The 12,715-nt window shown below is 40.4% G+C and overlaps 1 protein-coding gene across 10 annotated transcripts in view; it reads left to right on the plus strand.

Annotated features, from left to right (window-relative positions):
* sipa1l1 (signal-induced proliferation-associated 1 like 1) overlaps positions 1-12,715 on the plus strand; it is a 415,651-nt gene that overhangs the window by 100,698 nt on the left and 302,238 nt on the right. For 3 of the 10 annotated variants that reach the window (XM_087990091.1, XM_087990089.1, XM_087990092.1), the window contains exon 1: positions 8,825-8,957. The exons of the other annotated variants lie outside the window; for them this stretch is intronic. The gene's annotated coding sequence lies outside the window, so the exon portion shown is untranslated. Of the gene's footprint in view, positions 1-8,824; positions 8,958-12,715 lie in introns of those variants that run through there. 10 annotated transcript variants of the gene reach the window in all.

Consider the following 12,715-nt stretch of genomic DNA (forward strand, 5'->3'; position numbering starts at 1 on the left):
ACATCTCTATGCCTCTATGACGCTTTGTGGTCTCCACAGTATCCCTTCCTTTCCTTTCCCTTTTGCTGTCCTCTCTGTACCAGAAAAAGTGGATTCATTCTGTGAAATTAATGAAATATTGGTTGTGTCATCTCACCTTTTTTAGACGTCATGTAATAAGAATTCTAATCACAATTGAACAATTTCATATAATGTGCTGAAATTTAATTAATTTGCTTATCAAATTTGTATGTAGCCATTTGAGGTATTTTGGATTTTGAAAAATATACACAGTACATTAGGAAACATTTCTGTTCCCTGCTACTGTCAATCATGTTGAGAAGATTTAATGTTTCTCACGTAACGCAAAATCTTTTAGTAGTGCATTGATTTTTGGAAACTTATTTATATCTGTGGTTTGCTAGCTTGTGTAACTTCCTCTTGCTCGGTCTGTTCCATAAATCATTTTACTGTATCATAAACAAGCTTATAAGTTGGCTGAATGTTGAGGATGTAATAACTGTAGCAGTGTATAACTAAGTGCAAGATAAAGTTTTATTGAATTTTTCAACCTTTTTATTAGGGTTTGAACACTTGACCTGGCTTTTCCAATTGCAAGCAGTTCTAGAAATGAATGGTAGTAAGGTATGCTGTTCATTTAAGATGCTGTTAATTCAATTTTGTGGTTGAGTTGTGGCAAGCTCTGTACTTTGGGAACTATGAATATGTAGTAGCATGGTCTCAACCTTAGGTTAGACATTTAACCTCCTATGGTGCAGTTCACTGCAAGGCATCATGTTGTTAGAGAAAATCTGTATATTGCCTCTCACCAACTGCAAGTATGTAAATGAACCATCTTGCCATTTGCCAAGTCTTATAAGGATCTTCCCCATTGAGAAACCTATTTATTTCAAATAGCTACTTGATGTTATTGTTACAGTTACAGGACTAGTAATCTAGAGGCCTGAATTAACATTTGAGGAACATGAATGCATATTCAAATATATAGTTTAGGAGAAGAAATTCTATTTTGCTCCTTGCGGCTGCTCCACTATTCAAACATGTAATGGCTGATCTGTTTTGAGTTTTGAATTTTACACTCCCATTTCACAACACTGCCCTATAATCTTTGATTTCCTCTTCCTAACTAGAATCTAACTATGTCCACCTTTCAATATTCAATGATCCCACTCCCACCACCTTTTAAAGAAGTGTTCCAAAATTGCACAATCCTGCAAGCAACAAGTTCTTTGCCAACTGCCTTCTACAAATCTAAGTACAGAACCAATCAACAGACATTTCTTTATTCACAGGATATTGCACTTTCAAATAAGTCTGATAAATGGCTAAACATGATGTCTTTCACAACTATACTTGCACTCCCTGACTGCCTTGTGTTTATTGAAGTGCCTAGCTATAACTCCTCAATAATCCATTCTGATACCTTCTCCATGAAAGACATCAAGCTAACCAACCTGAAATTTCCTTTTTTCTGCCTTTCTCCTTTTTTAGAATAGAAATTTTATATCTACTATTTTTCATTCAGAGCCTTTCCAGAACTCAACAAATTTTGGGAAATTTATGCCAACTTATTTATGACTCAGCCATTTCTTTAAAGATCTTAATTCCACCCTGGCATTTGGGGAATTTCAAATTACTAATTAAATAAGTTTGGATTGAGAATCTAGTATTGATCATGGAGTAATCAGGTTACCGCAATAACACATCTATTTCATTTAATGTTCTGTTTTAAGGAGAGAGAACTGCCATGCTCACTCAGTCTGTGACAATGTGACAATATGACAGACTCTTGGCTGCTTGTATGACTCCAGACTTTCAATGACAGTGTTGACTCTCAACTGCCATGTAAATTGCCATTGGCTAAGCAAGCCTTCAAGGAATTAGATAGTTAGTTAGAGAAGACCATTAAATAATGGCCTTGCCACATCCCTTGATGGACAGTTAAGTGGGATCCTGTATGTTTTATAATTGTTTCCTTGCAACAATAAAGCAAATTTGGTCTGAAGCTAATGCATTTAACATATGGATGCTTCACATCTGATTGCATGGCAAATGTAGATTTGCTAACTTTGTGTTTGGCATGAGTCAGGTTTGTACTGCTGTTCGGAAAGTTTTAGTGTAGTAATGCTGCCCCCAATATAAATGCCACTTACTATTGATTTTAATTCTACTAATTTAATCTTCATGACTTGGAGGTACAGGTGTTGGACTGGGGTGGACAAAGTTAAAAATCAGACAACACAGGTTATAGTCCAACAGGTTTATTTGGAGGCACTAGCTTTCGGAGTGCCGCTCCTTCATCAGGTTGTTGTGGAGGTTAAGGTGATGCTCACAGAATCTATAGCCAAAGGAGTCAATTGTCATGGAGATGTGATACAGTAAACAATCTTAAATTTAAATTAAATTAAATTAAATCCATGCCACTAGACTCCTTTGGCTATAAATTCTGTGAGCATCGCCTTAGCCTCCACAGCCAGCTGATGAAGGAGCGGCCCTCCGAAAGCTAGTGCTTCCAACTAAACTTGTTGGACTATAACCTGTTCTGTGATTTTTAAATTTTAATCTTCAGATGTGTTTCACTTAAGATTAGGCAGAATGTAATTCTGGAGTTTTATCTGATCCTGTTTCTTTCATACTGAGCAGTTTGGGCTAAAGTAGATTGGGTGTTACCAAAGGGGATTGGAAGCTCAGAGCATTTCTTTACTTTCTGATTCTAAATTGTAAGAATACACATCAAAGTGTGCAGAACATGGAATTGAATTAACCTGGGCAAACTGATCAAAAGTTTACATGTCAGTAGATGTCACTTTCAACATCCAAACAATATTGCAAAAAAATTAAAAGAAGGAAAGATAGTTCTGAATTATAAATCGGGGAAATTCTGGTAAGGCTTCCTGATTCATTTGTCAGATAGCATTTGAATGACTGTGTAAATCTGGTCACCATGCAACAAAGGGAAGTTATGACTGGAAACAGTGAAAAACAGTGAGTTATCACAGATAAAGAGAATGAGAAAATGTTAGAAATAATTGGAAATGACTTTTTTTAAAAAGATGTCTTTACAGAGTACTTTTATACTGCATCAGGAAGTTTGAGAGTGCTTTAAGCTCGTTAAGTATTTGTGATTTTGTTCTGTATGAAGCATGGTATCTGATTTATGCATAATAAGGTCCCACATTTTAATTGCAGTTAAATAAGACCATAAGACATAGGAGTGGAAGTAAAGCCATTCGGCCCATCGAGTCCACTCCGCCATTTAATCATGGCTGATGGGCATTTCAACTCCACTTACCCGCATTCTCCCCATAGCCCTTAATTCCTTGTGACATCAAGAATTTATCAATCTCTGCCTTGAAGACATTTAGGGTCCCGGCCTCCACTGCACTCTGCGGCAATGAATTCCACAGGCCCACCACTCTCTGGCTGAAGAAATGTCTCCGCATTTCTGTTTTGAATTTACCCCCTCTAATTCTAAGGCTGTGTCAATGGGTCCTAGTCTCCTCGCCTAACGGAAACAATTTCCTTGCATCCACCCTTTCCAAGCCATGTATTATCTTGTAAGTTTCTATGATCTCCCCTTAATTTTCTAAACTCCAATGAATACTATCTCAGGATCCTCAGCCGTTCCTCATATGTTAGACCTACCATTCCAGGGATCATCCATGTGAATCTCCGCTGAACACACTCCAGTGCCAGTGTGTCCTTCCTGAGGTGTGGGGACCAAAACTGGACACAGTACTCCAAATGGGGCCTAACCAGAGCTTTATAAAGTCTCAGTAGCACAACGGTGCTTTTATATTCCAACCCTCTTGAGATAAATGACAACATTGCATTTGCTTTCTTAATCATGGACGCAACCTGCATGTTTACCTTTAGAGAACCCTCGACTAGCACTCCCAGATCCCTTTGTACTTTGGCTTTATGAATTTTCTCACCATGCTTGCATTCTTTTTTCCAAAGTGCAAGACCTTGCATTTGCTCACATTGAATTCCATCAGCCATTTCCTGGACCACTGTCCCAAACTGTCTAGATCCTTCTGCAGCCTCCCCATTTCTTCAGTACTACCTGCCTGTCCACCTAACTTCGTATCATCGGCAAACTTCGCTAGAATGCCCCCAGTCCCTTCATTCAGATCATTAATATATAACACTGAACCCTGTGGGAAACTGCTTGTCAGTTAACTTGGTCATTTGTTTTTAGTGACGTTAATTGAGAGAAAATATTGACCAAGACACCTGGAGAATGTTGCTAAAGGTGTATCTATATCTACCTAAGCAGGTAGATGGAGCCTCAGTTTAACATCTCATCTGAAAACAGCACCTCTAACAGTGTCGCATCCACCTCAGCTTAGCTCGAGAGTGTCAATCTCAGCTGTATGCTGAAGTGTTTAGAGTAGGGATTAAAAATTCCTGAAGAAGGGCTAATGCCCGAAACGTCGATTCTCCTGTTCCCTAGATGCTGCCTGACCTGCTGCGCTTTTCCAGCAACACATTTCCATCTCTGATCTCCAGCATCTGCAGACCTCACTTTCTCCCCATTGAAAATTCAACCTCTGACTCAGGCAAGCATGCTGCTACTGAATTGATAAATGGCACAAATCATTTCAAAGTAAGCAAAGAATCAGAGGAAAGAAATTTAATGATGATGAAATGGTACCTGTTATGTCAGGAAAATTCTCTACAATGAATTTTTGCGGTATTCTTCCAATCTGGTATGGAGGAAGGGAATTGATACGATTGATGTTAAAATGTGGAAAAAAAATTAAGATTCATGCTATATTGCAGTCAGTCAACTAATTTTCTTTTAATTATTTGAAAATTACCAACTTAGTTGAAGAGTCTAATGACCTAGAAAAGTGAGTTGTCAAGAGGGACATAGTCAACATTGGAATAATGAAAATGTGTTGACAAAATTTGGCAGGTGGAATAAATTGTGGGGGCATGTAAACTTATCCACTTTGAAGAAATTGAAAGAGCAAATAATTGTTTAAATGAAAAGAGATTGCAGAATTCAATGATTCAGAGGGTTCTGGGCATCTGGTGTGTGAATCAGAAGTATGTGGCTATAGTAGTGATTAGGAAAGCAAGTAAATGTTGGTGTTAATTGTAAGATGAATAGAGTATAAAAATTTGGAATTTTTGCTACAGCATTTGGTGAGGCTACTTCTGGATTGCATTGTGCAGTTTTGAGCTCCCTACTGTGAAATTATATTATTGGATTAAAAACATACAGCACAGAAACAGACCCTTCGGTATAGCTCAACCATGCCAAACAAGTTTTCCAAACTAAACTAGACCCATTCGTCTGCATTTGGCTCATATCCTTTTCATGTACCTATCCAAATGTATTTTAAATGTTGTAACTGTACCTGCATGTACCACTTTCTTTATATATAAACCACCCTGTGTGTGGAAAAGGCTGCCCTTCACACCTCTCTTAAATCTTGCTCCTCTCACTTGAAATTATGCTCTCAAGTTTTGGACTCGCAAATCCTGGGAGAAAGACCTTTTTCTATTCACCTTATCAATGCCCCTCATGATTTTATAAACCTCTTAGGTCTCCTCTCAACCTCCTACGCTCCAATGAAATAAGCCCTGAAGAAGGGTTACACCCTAAACATTGATTTCTCCACCTACTGATGCTGCCTGGTTTGCTGTGTTCTTCCAGCCTCCTCCTTGTCGACGTTGGATTTCAGCATCTGTAGTTTTTGTTTTGTCTCCAGTGAAATAAGTCCCAGCATAGCCAGTCTTGCCTTATAAATCAGACTCTCCTTGGGATAATATCTTTGTAAATCATTTCTGAATCCTCTTCAATTTCTAATATCTTTCCTATAGCAGGGTGACCAGAACAGGGCACAGTAGTCCATAAGTGGCCTCAGCATCCGTTTTGTCATCTAATGACTTCAAAATGAAACTACAGTTATAGGAGCCACCTGAAGGTTTCTTTTTTTATCATTCTTGGGCGATGGACTTTGCTGGTTAGGCTTGAATTTATTTCCCATCTCAACTTATTCTTCAGAATGTGTGGTGAGCTAGCTGCTTGTACTGCTGGAGCACTTGGAATGCTAGATGACTGGATAAATTGAGGGTTTGGTTAAGAAAAAGAAGGAAGCATATGTCAGGTAAAGACAAGATAGAGCAAATGAATCCTTCGAGTATAAAGACAGTAGGAGTTAACTTAAGAGGGGAAAGGTGGGGGAAGAAGCACCGTGAATTGCTACTTAAGTAAGCTAGCACAGACATGATGGGTTAAATTGTTTCAGCACAGATTATCATTTTTCTATAATTCAGTGTCTGTTAGAAGTCTTTACTTGTCCACTGTTATAATGTAGAGATTTTGTCAATATTTGGTGCAGGATAGTACAGAGGAACCTCGATTATCCAAGCGAGATGTGCGGGTACTATTTCGTTCGGATAATTAATTATTCGGTTAATTGATTTTCTCCGGGGCTCGGAGTTTTCTGTGAAGTCTGCTCCCTGTTCAGGAGACTTAGCAGCACACTGTGCATGAGCCCCTGCCCCCGCTCCCAACCCCACCCTGCCCCCAAACCCGGTCGCCTGCCCCCAACCCCGTCTGCATGCCACTCGACACCATTTCCACGAGGGAGTCAGTTAGCTCGATTGGCTCGGTAAGTAGAGAGTAATGCAGAATGACCGCAATAGTGCGGGTCCATTCCCTCCAGTGGTAGTTCATGCAAGGTTATGTCCTTGCCATGGCCCTTGCTTTATAGCTTGAAGGATACCTCTTCACATTTCTCTCTCCCACAGAGAGATGCCTTTAGTCGTTCATGGATAATCGCTAAATTAATGTGCCTTATTTCCCCCTTCCTTATCCTTTTGAGCAATAGAATGCATCTTGTGGATCTTGAAACATGGTTTAAACAAAAACATTAAAAATGTTGCGACCAAAGTTGGAAGGGCTGCACCAATTCCTCTGTAGACAAATTTTACATCTGACCAGTGTAGTGATACGGCCAATTATATGATTTTAGACTAAATGCTGTTTAGCGTTAAGAACATGTCAGCCATATTTCTTTAAATAATATTAAAATCTAGTTCATTACAAATAATGTTTGTTCCACAAAAATGCAAAGATTTACACACAGTTTGAAGTATTCAAATGTGTACATGACCAGTATTCTAACATCCCAAAACTTAAAGTGCAGCAAATATGTGTAATACATAAGTGATCTTGGAATTACTACCTGACCCATGGGCAAACTGTCAAGGTATTGAAGTCATGGCTCAAGAATTGGTGTGAGAGAGAGAGGTTTCAGTTAGAGAACGAGTAGGTTACCAGCAGTCAAAAGAAGGGAGGAAAGCTGGTGATCAGGAAATCTCCAAAGTGCATCCCATACGAGAACAATTATTGTTCCAACATCTAAGAATAGGTGAGTAATAGTTCTGGGTAGCGTAGCCAGAAACAAGCTGCAAAGAAGGGAGGAGAAGCCAGGGAAGAGAATAGCGGTAGGAGACTCAACAGTGAGAGGTACTGACAGGCATTGGTACAGCTGTAGGTGTGACTTCAGGATCGTGCATTTTGTCTGGTGCCTAAGGTCAAGAATATATCACTGAACAAGTGTAGGGCATTCTGAAGTGGGAAGGTGAACAGTTGAACGTTATGGTTCATATACATGTGTAGAAAAAGGGCTGAGATTCTCCAAGAATTTATGGAGCTAGATAGATTGAAAAGCAAGACCTCAAAAATTGTAATCTCTAGGTTTGTGAGTATAGAAACAACTAGATAGAACAGATAACTGGCTGAAGAAGTGATCTGAAGGGAGGACTTGGAAATTTCTGTATTACTGGGCTCATTTTTGGGAAACAGAAAGGGATCAATCATCTGTCTGCAAGCGTACTGTATAATTAACCGTAATTGTAACAAACTGTTTTGGTTTTGGAACCCAGATAGTGGCTGTAGATGTGGAAAAACAATGAAAAAGAATGTAGGTTAATGGGAGTGTGTTTCAGTGAAAGTGAACATAACTCTGATTTAAAGAAGTTATAGAAAATGACTGCGATTGACCTGAAGTAAAAGTTCTGAATGTCATAGATTTTAAGGCTACAGATCAAGTGCTTGAATGGGATTAAAATAGATAGGCATTTGTTGACTTGTGCGGACATGATGGACTTGTTTTTTGTAAAACTAATTCTTGCTGTACGCTGTTGTAGCATTTATGGAGATATGCTTCCAAGGAGATGAAAAGGAGGAACTAATTATTTAGGGTTATCCAATTTTTCAAAATGAGGTGGTAAGAAAGGGATGGTTGTGGCAGCCTTGTTGGATTGGAATTAATACAATCATATGAAATGATCTTGGATCGGAAAATAAATCTAAATGAGTGGAGGTAAGAAATAACAAGGGAACGTTGACACAGGTAAGATGGTTTATAGATCTAACATTCTTTAGGACAGAAACTAAATCAGTACATGTGACAATATCAGTCAAATAATCATAGGAGACTTTAACCTTATTAATAAATTTGGAAAATCACATAGGCAGACGTAGCCACAAGTAAGAAATCATCAGAGTTTAATCAAGACATTTTCCTATTGCAATGTTGTGGATCCGTACGGGCATCAAGCTATTTTGGATCTGGTAATGTGTAATAAGGCTGGTGTAATAAATGATATCCGAGTGAAACATCCCTTCTGAAACAGTAACCGTTGCATAGAATTGAGCATTCTGTTTGAGTGAGAAACTTGGGTAGGAAATGTGCTAAACATAAATAGGATTCATTTTATAGGGATGAGGACAGAATTGGCTGGAAAAGGAATCCAGGAGAAAAGATGGTTGCTGAACAATGGCAGATACTTAAGAACATGGTTAATGACTGGCAACAAAGAAATATCAAAATGAGGAAGAAGGATTCTAGAAAGGAGAGAAACAAACCGTGTCTAACCGGGGAATTGAGAATAGCATCAAATTGAAGGAAAGGAAACATACGTAGCCACAAGTAAGCTAAGAGTTGTGATAATAAATTAATGTATTGGTAATGCTTTCTTTAAAACAAACAAAATATAGCGAGGCAGAAAGTAAACTTTGAGGGTAAACTAGCAAATAAAATAGACAGTAAATACGTCTTCAAATACATGAACATGAAGAAGTTGAAGTGAACATTTGCCCCTTAGAAAATGAGGCTGGGGATATAATAGGGATGCCGGAAATGGCAGAGGAGTTAAATAAATACTTTGCATCAGTTTGCACAATAAGAGGCACTAGTAGTAATACAAAAAATATTGAATAATCAATGCGTATAAAGAGGCAGAGGAATAAGTTGAGTAGCTATCACTAAAAAGGTATGAGGGAAACTAATGCGTTCAAAACCTGAAGTCCCCTGAACCTTAAATCTCATCCAAGGATAGTAAAAGTAGCAGGGATAGTGAATGTATTGTCTGTACTCTCCCAAAAATCTTTCGATTCTGGAGGTGTCCTAGAGGATTAGAAAACTATTAAAGTAACATCCTTCTTCAAAAAGAGAAGGAGACAAAATATAAGTAACTATAGTCAGTTAGCTTAGCATGTGTCATTAGGAAAATATTAAAGTTTATTATAATGGATTTAACAGCAGAGCATTTAGAAATATTGTAAACCTTTTTATGAGAGTTGCACCAATGGGACCAGGAATGTACAGGTTGATCAAGTCTTCCAGTTGATGGAGGTCCACATAATCAATGTAAATACACACACTTTGTAACATACATAGTGCAGGTTGTATACACATCATTGTGTATTTATAGCATAAGTCACAAATAATAATATAGTTTTGCCTTAAATAGAACTTAGCCAAGAGCCTTCTTGCTCACGTCCTCAAATGCAATAATACAGAAAGTGAAGATCTTACATTTCAACTACCTGAAGCAAGTTTAGAAGATACCTGTTAAAACAAAGTTTGCTGTACGTCATATAGTCAAGCATGGTTTCATGAAGAGGAAATTGTGTCTGAAAAATTTATTCCGGTTTTTTAAGGTAATGGCTAGGACAGAAGGAGAGAATAGGGCTCCTCAAAAATCAACAAAGCAGCTTTTGTGTGGAGCTGCAAAAAAATGGGGGAGATACTAAATGAGTATTTTGCATCAGTGTTTACTGTGGAAAAGGATATGGAAGATATAGACTGTAGGGAAATAGATGGTGACATCTTGCAAAATGTCCAGATTACAGAGGAGGAAGTGCTGGATGTCTTGAAACGGGTAAATGTGGATAAATGCCCAGCTCATTCCTATCGGAAAGATGTCATGAAACTTGAAAGGGTTCAGAAAAGATTTACAAGGATGTTGCCAAGGTTGGAGGATTTGAGTTACAGGGAGAGGCTGAACAGGCTGGGGCTGTTTTCCCTGGAGTGTCGGAGGCTGAGGGGTGACCTTAGAGGTTTACAAAATTGAGGGGCATGGATAGGGTAAATAGACAAAGTCTTTTCCCTGGGGTCGGGGAGTCCAGAACTGGAGGGCATAGGTATAGGGTGAGAGGAGAAAGATATAAAAGAGAACCAAGGGGCAAAGTTTTCTCACACAGGGTAGTATGGGTATGGAATAAGCTGCCAGAGGATGTGGTGGAGGCTGGTACAATTGCAACATTTTAAGAGGCATTTGGATGGGTATATGAATAGGAAGGGTTTGGAGGGATATGGGCCTGGTGCTGGCAGGTAGGACTAGATTGGGTTGGGATATCTGGTGAGTATGGATGGGTTGGACCGAAGGGTCTGTTTCCATGTTGTACATCTCTATGACTATGACAAAGGAAACCAAGCAATATTTGAATTTCTAAAATGTGTTATCAAGTAACCTACTGCACAGTAGGTTACTTGATAAGGTCAGTTAGGGATAGTATATTAGAATGGTTAGTGGATTGGCTAACCAGTAGAATACAGTAGTGATAAAGAGGATATTTTCAGAATAGTAAGCTCTAACTAGTGGTGTGCCACAGGGATCAGTATTGGAAGCATAATTATTTATGGTAATGATGTTCTGTTGCAAAGTTATGGATAACACAAAACAGGTGGGTGTGCAAATGGGGAGGATGACACAAAGGGCTCAATCTTAAGATTTTTTTTGTCAGTTGCATCAATTTTGTTTTCTTGAGGTTTTAAGGCCGATGGGGTTTTCTTGCTAAATCTTACCAAACTTGTTTTATTACCTACTTACTTTATACCCATGGCATTGCTGAACAATTTGCCACTGTTGGAATGTCCCAGAATTGACTGGCATCCCTGGCCCTGTTGCTGCCTTTTAAAGGTAATTATTCACAGGATCCGCCCTGCATGATTCCTGACATTTGCTTTAGATGTGGCAGACTAGGGAATTTTGTCACCCTGATTTGTGAACAGGACCTAGAGGCACGACTGAATGGGGTGTACACAGTTGGGATGTCTGCTTCCCCTCTGATCAGTACAGGGGAAACCTGCACTGCACGATCCGACCTCCTTCCCAAGATCCACAAGCCTGACCACCCCGGCCGACCCATTGTCTTAGCCTGCTTCACCGAACTCATCTCCGCCTACTTCGATACTGTCCAATGCCCCCCTAGTCCAGGAACTCCCCATGTACATTTGGGACACCACCCACACCCTCCACCTCCTCTAAGACTTCCGTTTCCCTGGCCCCCAATGCCTCATCTTCAGCGTGGACATCCAATCCCTCTACACCTCCATCCGCCATGACCAGGGCCTCCAAGCCCGCAGTTTCTTCCTCTCCCGATGCATCGGTGCCACCTCGTGCTCCCGCAAGGAGGTTGAGCAGTTCATCAACTTCACCAACACATTCCACCCAGACTTTAAATTCACCTGGACCAACTCTGACACCTCACTCCCCTTCCTGGACCTCCCCATCTCCATTAGTGACGACCGACTTGTCACTCACATTTTCTACAAAACCACCGACTCCCACAGCTACCTGGATTACACCTCTTTCCACCCTATCTCCTGCAAAAATGCTATCCCATATTCCCAATTCTTCCGCCTTCGCCATATCTGCTCCCAGAACACACCAGATGGCCTCCTTCTTTAAAAACCATAATTTTCCTTCTCACATGGTTGAAGATGCCCTGCATCACATCTCATCCATGTCCTGCACCTCCACCCTCAAACCCTACCCCTCCAACCGCAACAAAGACAGAACCCCTCCGTGGTCCTCACCTTCCACCCTAGCAGCCTCCGCATAAACCACATCATCTGTTGACATTTCTGCCACCTCCAAATGGACCCCTCCAAATTTCCCTCCCTACCCCTCTTCGCTTTCCGCAAAGACCATTCCCTCAGCGACTACCTGGTCAGGTCCATGCCTCCCAACACCCCACCCCACCCTCCCCTCCTGGCACCTTCTCCTGCCACCACAGGAATTGCAAAACCTATGCCCACAACTCCCCCCTCACCTCCATCCAAGGCCCCAAAGGAGCCTTCCACATCCGTCAAATTATCGCCTGCGCATCCACACGTCATTTATTGTATTTGTTGCTCCCGATGCAGCCTCCTTTACATTGGAAAGACTGGACGCCTTCTCACAGAGCGCTGTAGGGAACATCTCCGGGACACCCGCATCAATCAACCCCACCGCCCCGTGGCCCAGCATTTCAACTCCTCCCACTCTGCCAAGGACATGCAGGTCATGGGCCTCCTCCACCACCACTCCCTCACCATCTGACGCCTGGAGCAAGAACACCTTATTTTCCGCCTCGGAACACTTCAACCCCAGGGCATCAATGTGGACTTCACCAGTTTCT

Source organism: Chiloscyllium plagiosum, unplaced genomic scaffold (assembly GCF_037043375.1).
Source record: "Chiloscyllium plagiosum isolate Xiang-an unplaced genomic scaffold, Cpla_swu_hap1 HiC_scaffold_8, whole genome shotgun sequence".
NCBI classification, from domain to species: Eukaryota; Metazoa; Chordata; class Chondrichthyes; order Orectolobiformes; family Hemiscylliidae; genus Chiloscyllium; species Chiloscyllium plagiosum.